The 8,664-nt window shown below is 39.8% G+C and overlaps 1 pseudogene; it reads left to right on the top strand.

The window, feature by feature from the left end:
• Positions 1-243: 243 nt before the first annotated feature.
• On the top strand, positions 244-4,944 carry LOC140515805 (F-box only protein 3 pseudogene; annotated as a pseudogene).
• Positions 4,945-8,664: the final 3,720 nt, after the last annotated feature.

Here is an 8,664-nt window from a genome sequence, read left to right as displayed (position 1 = left end):
ATTAAGTTTCATGTGTGAGCAATAGTAAGTAGGAAATTACCCTAAATCACCGAAAAAGAATTGTATATAAGGAAACTAACCAGGCAGGATACAAATTAGAATGTTTAGGGCTTTGAGTTGGCTCACTGGCATCCCTCACCTCTCAGATATTCACACCCAGTCTCCAAGGTCCTCAGAGAGCCACCAACAAAGCGGGTCTGGGTCCAGGCAAGGTGGATACTGGCTGTGCACCAGTGGCCGATGATGTCAGGGGTGAGTTTTGTGTTGTAGGAGCCTTCCTTCCCCGACCTCGCTCCTCCCTTCTCTGGCTAGTTGCAGGTACCCCACTCAGGGACTCCTTGCTGACAGCATCCCTAACTCATTTCTCCTCCCCCACAGCCATTTCAGGGGCATTTCCCCCACCCCACCGCCGCTACAAAAGGCCAGAGATCCCAACGCGATTACATGGCTGTTTTCATTTCCGCAGCTGAGTACTGATGGAAAGGACCCCGGGGCCCAGGACGACTGAACCCCTGCTGTGTGTCCAAGGGGCCCTCTGTCCATCTCTTCAGAACTGCTGGGTTTTGTGTGCCTAAGTGCTGGATTATTTCCTCTGTATATTTATTGCCTATGTATCTTTCATTTTCTCTTTCTATTCTCCTTTATAAGAACTGAATGACTCTCTTACTCATATATGTGTGTGTACATGTGCATCTGTAGGGTGTGCATATGTACATGTGTGTGTGTGTGTATGATCATATTGTGGTATATATGGGAAAGAACTCATATAGTTCATTTATTTATATATCCTCTCTATTCATCAATGCATGCTCATCCCTAAGACTGCAGAGCGTCCTACAGAACATCTGTAAAGATAGGACATATGAGTACTGATATGAATAACTAGTAAGTATGGGAGAGAATTCACACTACCTAAGGAGAACATATTAATGATGAATGAATGAATGAATGAATGAATGAATGAATGAATACATAGAGAGAAGAGGTAAGTACTTGGTGAATACTTGGTCAAGTCAGTGGCCAATGGAATATAGGAATCCTCATTTATGAGGCAATATTTTAAAATCTTCCATCATCCTTTTCCATAAGACTTTCCCTAGGAGGTAAGGTTCTCTGCCTGTCTTGTCTTTGGCTGCCCTATCTCTCCATATCCTAAGTAACTTAGATATTCCTGAAGGCACTTTTGAGACTTTCCTTTGTGTCCTCACCTGGATTTCCAATTGAAACAGATTAAAATTCATTAGAGAATGATTTATTATGGGTTCACAAATGTGAGTGTTGAAGTTTGGGGTCAAGTCTTTCTGTGCATGAGTGTATAACCTTGTCCCAAATTCATCCCTTTCAGTGCCCCATCACTGGTGCACCAGTGTGTGGGAAAATGTGAGAGTGTGTTTGTGTGTGCCTCTGTGTGTGTGCCTGTGTTTATGGCCTAACTTCCATCCCATGCCCTGGACAATCATACCTGGCACTTTAGAATAGGTCAGGTTGGAATATACTTTAATGGAGGCCACCTCTTTCTCTATGGTGCTTTACTTTGGATTTCTACTAATTACAGTATTTGCTCCAATCAGTTTCTCCTATTGATGAATGTTTATACCTTTGGTGGTGAAATAGTTCTCTTATATTTCTAGTCTGACTTTTACAAAAACTTGGATTTGGTAACTGCTTCTAGAATCTTCAAGTTATTTTGAGAAGAGGACAGCCTTAGTGATAGGTGTCAATGAGGTATGCCTGTGCAGGCTGTGGGAGAAGCAATTGCTCCCTGGTGGGTAGAACCCTACTGACATGCCCAGGGTGGGAAAGGAAAGGGCACATGAGTTTTCAAGGGGTCATTCCAACTTCTTTTCCCATCCCTGATTCCTAGAGAACCCATCTGAAGTTGAAAGTTCCCACCTCTATTCTGCTGATAACCTGCAACTTCCTTCCCATCAATGAAAGCCCAACTGCCACTCAGTTCACCTTTACCAAGCAGTTCTGAATCTCTGCCTCTCCATGGCTTGCCTCCTTTGGCCAATGCTTTGTCACTACTGCCCCATTTAGCATGCCTTTCTTTACTTCCTTCTAAGGTTTCTATTGTTCTGTGCTGTGCATTTTTCAGTTTATTTTCCCATCCCTCCCATGAAAACTACAATTAAGCATGGATATATATATCTGCACATATTTTTATGTTTACACATATATGTGTGTATATGTATGTATATGTAGAAGTTCATGTATATATGTTCATATATACATATATCTATAAATATACACTAATAAAAAAAACGTGTAAGATACTTCTATGCTTATTTCCTCCTATCTTTTTTCTCTGAAGGTGGATAGCATCTTCCTTCAAAAGTACAGGTCCTTCCATATTTTTCTAAATCAGCCAGTTCAGCACTTCCTATACCACAGCAATATTCCACCACAATTACAAATATCTGAGACATAGTCTGAGATAATTTTCTTCAATTTTCTTCATTCCTTCTCTTCTTGACTGTATAGGTTTTATGTTTACAAGAAAATTTTAAATTAAAATATTCGAAATTATTCTTTTTTACATTTTCGTCATGCTCTCACCTTATAATATAGTTTAAGGTCTGATACTGCTGAATCAACTTCCTTTACATCTTTTTTTTCTTACTGTCTTTGAAGTTCCTCACCTTTTTTTCTTCCAAATGAATGATGTTATTACTTTTTTCTAAGTAATTAAACAAACTTTTAACATTTTAATTAGGAAGACGTTGAAGTAGGTAAGAATTGTCACTTAAAACTTATATTGGCTTTAACTACTCACGAAGAATAAATATTTCTTCAGTTATCAGAGTTTAACTGTATAAAATATATTTTATGTTTTTATTCCCATAGTTCCTAAGTGTTTCAGCATGTATTCACTTGCATATTTTACACTGTCTAGAATTTAGATTGGTCTTAAATAATATCAAATAATATTGCTGATAATGTAGTTTCTCCAGTTTCCACTTTTGATTTAATCTGTTTTAACCATAGCTTTCCTGAGTTTATGATTATGCACTCTGTTTTTTTGCACACATAATTCAACTCCTGTTATTTATTTTATCTTTCTATGTCTCTCATTTTTATATGGTTTCCTGAAAGCAACATCATGTTGAATTCCAATTTTAATCAGCTATCTATTTATATTTTATGGGTAAATTCATGCCATTCACATTCTGATCTACAATTACTTATTACTACAATTACTCCTAATTCTCCTTGCCATCCTTCTCACCTTATTTATCCTACCCCTCCTCACTCCTCTGTTTCACTTCTTCCCACTTTGTTGGCATCCCATTCCTTAAGCTACCAACCCCTCTAAAATCTCTCTCTCATCCTCTCTCCATATGCTATCCCCTTGCCCTCTTTTTTCTTTCTGAATTTAGAAGACTTTTGTATGTATGTATGCATGTATGCATGTATGTATGTACATGTGTGTGTTGTTCCCTCTTTAACCCATTCAACATGAGAATAAGATTACAGCACAACCTGCCCTACATCCTCCTAGTTAGCTGTGTATCAGGTTTTCTTTTTATGCTCCATTTGTACAACATGATTACTCCTTAATATCTCTTCCTACACTTTTATTTTTAGAATCTGCCTAGGCGGAGGAGCCCAAGCTGTACCTTGAGTTGCTGCCCACTGACCCCCTGCTGCTCATGTTCTCCTTCCTGGACTATCAGGACTTCATCAACTGCAGCTGCGTGAGCCGAGTATTAAACCAGCTATCAAACTATGATCCTCTCTGGAGAAGACAAGACATACTGGCTTTTGTCAGAGGCAAAAAAAAAAAAGGCAGAAGAATGAAAGTTGGAATGCTCTCATCAAAGACACTTATATTGATCTGGGAAAACATAGTCAACATTATACTACTCTTAAAATAGCTTGGGATAACCTGGAAAGATATTTGGGGCAAAGGTGACCAAGGATGATCAGATCACTGAAAGAAAGTGTGGAGGATCGCGAGCTGGACGCCGTGGAAGTGCAGATTGGGTGCAAGCTTCCCAGTGACTACTGTTGCTCCTTTAGGATCCACAATAAGCAGAAGCTGGTGGTTCCCAGGTTGATGGGAAGCATGGCCCTCTCCAATCACGACCGCTCCAAGGATTTGCTGGATATCGACAAGGCGGCAGGTGAATTCCAGCAGATGCAGGGTCTGAAGTGATGTCTCCCGCTCACTTTCTGCATACACACTGGGCTGAGTCAGTATATTGCATTGGAAAGTGTAGAAGGCTGCAACAAGTATGAGATCTTCTATCAGTGTCCAGACCATATGGCTGGGAATCCGTCAGCAATTGATATGTTTATTACAGGTGCTTCTTATTCGGAATGGTTTACCTCTTACGTGCATAATGTTGAAACAGAGGGCTACCCTATCATCAGAGACCAGATTTTCAGGTATGTTCATGATAAAGGATGTGTGGCAACAACTGGAGACATCACAGTGTCTGTGTGCACGTCATTCTCCCAGAACTTAACCCTGTTCATCAGCCTCACTATTTCTTCACTTATTGAATCGGGATTGAGATGTCTACAGATGCTCTTCCTAAGAAGACCTGTTATTCGGACAGAAGATACTGGAGAATCACCAACAATAAAGGTGAAATCAAAGAGATTCAGGAGCCTGAAGTGGTCGGAAGGTTTCCCATCCTCAGCCCTGGCCAGGTGTATGACCTCACCAGCTGTACCACGTTCTCCACCACAAGTTACATGGATGCCTTTAATCTCTTTTATTATAAGGACAGGATATTCAACGTGGTCATTCCCAGATTCCATATGGTGTGTTCCACCTTCAAGGTCTCCATAACCCCAAGGAAAACCAGCCATTATGAATGTTCTGTGATGGAAGAAAACGAAGAAGATTATTCCACAGATTCTGATGACTATGGTGGGCATAGACTCATCAATTACTCCCCGGCCCTCAACCGGGTGTGTCCTTGTCACACCTGAAGAAGCGCCTCAGTACTTCTGAAGAATGTAAATAATTATAGGCTATCTATGTGTGGCAAGCTGGCATTGGACCAAGCTATGATTTCTACCAGATATTTATCTCAGCCGTTGGTTTAGGTTTTTTGTGTTTTCTGTAAGACAGAGGAGGTGGAAGCAAGGCTTTTTTTTTTTCCTTTTGTCAACTGGGAAATTTATTCTCAGACTGCGGGGCTGGTATTATTGCCTTGTTTAAATTATTTCACATTATTAATACTTATAGAAATTGGCTGTGTCGGGGTGGAGATGGGGAGGGTCCTTTTAATGCAATTATTGCAAATGTGGCAGCAGTAGAAAAGTAGTAGCCCAGAACTGTAAGAGCTTCTACCATCTTCCATCCTTGGGTTATCATTTTCTGCCACCGTGAGTTGTATACAGAGGAAACACACTTGCAATTAGCCCTTTTTAGCCCAGGAATGCAATTAAGTGGGCCCTCTCCATGTATATCCACCGAAGACACCAAGGACCCTTCTTCCCTTGAAGACAACCCATCCTCAAAATTAATTCCCATTGCAGACATTTTAGAATGTGGTATATTAAAGCATATGCTGGGTTGTTCACTGCTACCTGGAGCAGTCCTGGCAATGACTCCCATAGTATATATATTTTTAAATACGATTTCTGGCTTTTTCTGCTGTATACACTGTCTTAACATTGTGAGAAGTGACATAATTTTGTATTAAGCTAAATTTGTTTTCCTGAAACATGGGTTTTTCGTAATAATCAGATTCTGAATTTGGAATGAAATATTACAGGTGCTTAAAAACACATATTTGAAAGTTAAAAAAAAAAGAATCAGCCTATTATTCTCAGCTTAGCACACACTTTTCTTTCCAAATATCCAAAAAATGATGACAATCATAAGTGCACTACTAATATTTTCACATATAGGGAGTAAACAATTTTACCTGAGTCCCTTATAAATGGTGTCCAATGTCTACCATATTTTTCTCCTATGTTTTATATTTTGACTTTTCAGTTCTGGAGATTTTCTTGTCACAAAAACCTGCAAGTTTTTGAGATCATTAAATATCCATTTATGTTCATTCGGGATTATGCTTCACTTTGATGGGTAAACTACCCTTGGCCCTACCTCCAGCTCTTTTGTTCTATGTAATTTAATTTTTCAAGATCTAAGTTCCTTCAGTGTAGAAACTGCTAGGTCTTTCATAGCTGTATGTACAGCTCCATGATATTTAAATTGCTTTTTTAGTGTTGCTTCCAAAATTTTCTCCTTTCCCTGGGAGCTTTGAAATTTGGATTATATATTTTCCAGAAGTTTTCTCCTAAGATCTCTTTCAGGTGGTGATTCGTGAACTGGTTTTCTTTTTCTGCTTTGCCTTCTTGTCCTAGAACTTCAGGGTTATTTTCCTTGATGGTTACTGTGACATTGCATCAAGATTCTCTTTAGTAGCATACTTTTCAAGTAGTTGGACTATGTTTAGGTTATTTCTCTTGGATTAGCACTCCAGAACAGTTGTTTTCCTGAGATGTTTCATTTTTTCTCCTATTTCATTCAGTCTTTTGATTTTGTTTTATTATTACTTTGTGTCTTACAAAATCATTAGCTTTCCTTTGCCAATTCTAGTTTTCCAGGAATTATATTCTTCCTTGAGTTTTTATTCTCTGTTTCCATATTGTTATGCTTCTTTTCATAATTTTCTAGATATAATGGACAAATTTCTTAAATTGCTCTTAGTTTTTCTAATATTCCTCAGTTTCTTGTATTTTATAGTTTAAGTCCTTTTTAAGTCCTTGAAAGAACTGTTTCTGTGTTTGGGTTCATTTGATGCTTCTGATAGCAAAAGGAGTGGCTTTTGGGTCCATAATCCTCCTCTGAAAATGAACTCAGATCTTCTCTAGCCCCATAGTAACTATCTGTGGATAAGTTCTTTCTCCTTTGCTTAGTCATTTCAAAGTGTTTATTTATATTTTATTTTGTTTTGTTTTTAGCAGCTATCAGTGTAACCAAGTTATAGTCCCAAGGTGTGGGGAATGATGCCCCAGGTGTCAGGTCCTTCTTACTATTATTTTCAGGGGTCTCTCTTTGGGCCCAACCTTGTACTCTCCACTCCTAAGTCATGGTTGGGCCTTTTAGCCAGGCTATCCTTCACCTCATCTTCTTCCTTGAGGTCCCTCCAGTGGCTGCAAATGACAGCTGTCATTTCTGTCCTGAAAATGACACCAGGGCCTGTGCTCCCCTGCCAGTGCCCACAGACACCAAGGTCCCTGTCCCTCATTACACACCTCACCAGGTATGTGCTAGCTACTTTTCATGCAGCCACAGCCCAGGACATGTCAGCACAGCTGTGCTTGGTGGTTTCCAATAGTGGACGGTCATTCAATCTTTTCCTACTCATATTCCAGACTCCCACACTGTCCAGGAGATGAAAGTTTCTAAGACTGAGGCAGCCTTTCCACCAAGCTGCCTCCAGATTTACCTGATTCATGATCTGTCCCATTGTTATTGAATTTGTCCTTTCTTCTGGAAAAAGACCAATGTTGTCAGGAAGGCCATATCTTGACTTACAAGTGAATTGGATACTAACAAGACAGAGTTTGGCAAAGTCACCAGTCTCACTATCTCCTCCAGAGTCATCTGGATCCAGTGACAAGATATGAATCAGGATGACTGGAGAGGGTCTTAAATACTGTGGGAGCCCTGTCCCATTATTTGACTTCAGGCACCTGGCCCTCACCTTACCATGAGGATTGTATTGAGGATATGAATATGTCTGGGACATACAGAATATGTACAGAATATATAGGTACTAATAAACCAAGGGAATGCACTAGAATTAAGAGGTGGTAGGAAAGACTTCTTGTAGAAGATGGGATTTAAGTTAGGATTTAATGAAAGCCCGGGAAGCTAGTAGGCACAGATGAGGAAGAAGAGCTGTCCAAGGGTGGAGGACAGCCAGAGAAAATGCCAGGAGCTGAGGGAAGGGGTGCCCTCTTTGTGGAAGAGCAAGGAGTCCAGTGTCACTGGATCAGAGACTAAGGTGCAAGAAGACGGGAGTGTCAGAGGGGGTATTCTCCATCAGGAGTTCTATTCAGCAAGAGTTGCCTGCTTACTTTTCCTCACACATGACACTTCATTTCCCATCTACACACCTTTGAAAAGGCGGTTCTCAGGACTTGTACAAAGTAGCCACTTAATAAATGCTGATTGATCAATTAATTGTCATTAAGGAACATAACAGAGTCTTTGGCTGACATCTGGTGGTCCAAAATAATGTTGCAATTTACTGAAATCTTTAAACCTCTGGTCCATAAATCTGTTCATTCAACTCCAGTTATATGGAGTTGTATTCAACTCCTCGCTGTAAATCGTGGATAAAAGGGAGACTACTCCCTTTGTCATCAATTTAGTTGCATCCTGCCTTGTTAGTTTCATTATATACTTTTCTCCCTTGTGTACTTTGCTGTAATTACCTACTTATTTTCCCTCACACGACACAGTTTCAAAAAGTCCCTCATGACCGTAAAAACTGCCTACCACGTAGTAGCTGCTCAACAAATACTAAGGGCTAGAAAGCAGATACATGTTAAATGTTTGTTGACCAACTGAATGTCGTAGATGCACACAGATCAGTCTTTCACTGACATCTTGTGGGTACAAGTCAAGTTACAGTTCATATAGTAGATCAATAAATGTTTATTGAATTGAACTGAGAAGTAGGT

This window comes from Notamacropus eugenii, chromosome X (assembly GCF_028372415.1).
Source record: "Notamacropus eugenii isolate mMacEug1 chromosome X, mMacEug1.pri_v2, whole genome shotgun sequence".
Lineage (NCBI taxonomy): Eukaryota > Metazoa > Chordata > Mammalia > Diprotodontia > Macropodidae > Notamacropus > Notamacropus eugenii.
Note: the sequence above shows the minus strand (reverse complement) of the source record. Positions and strands in the feature narration are given on the sequence as shown.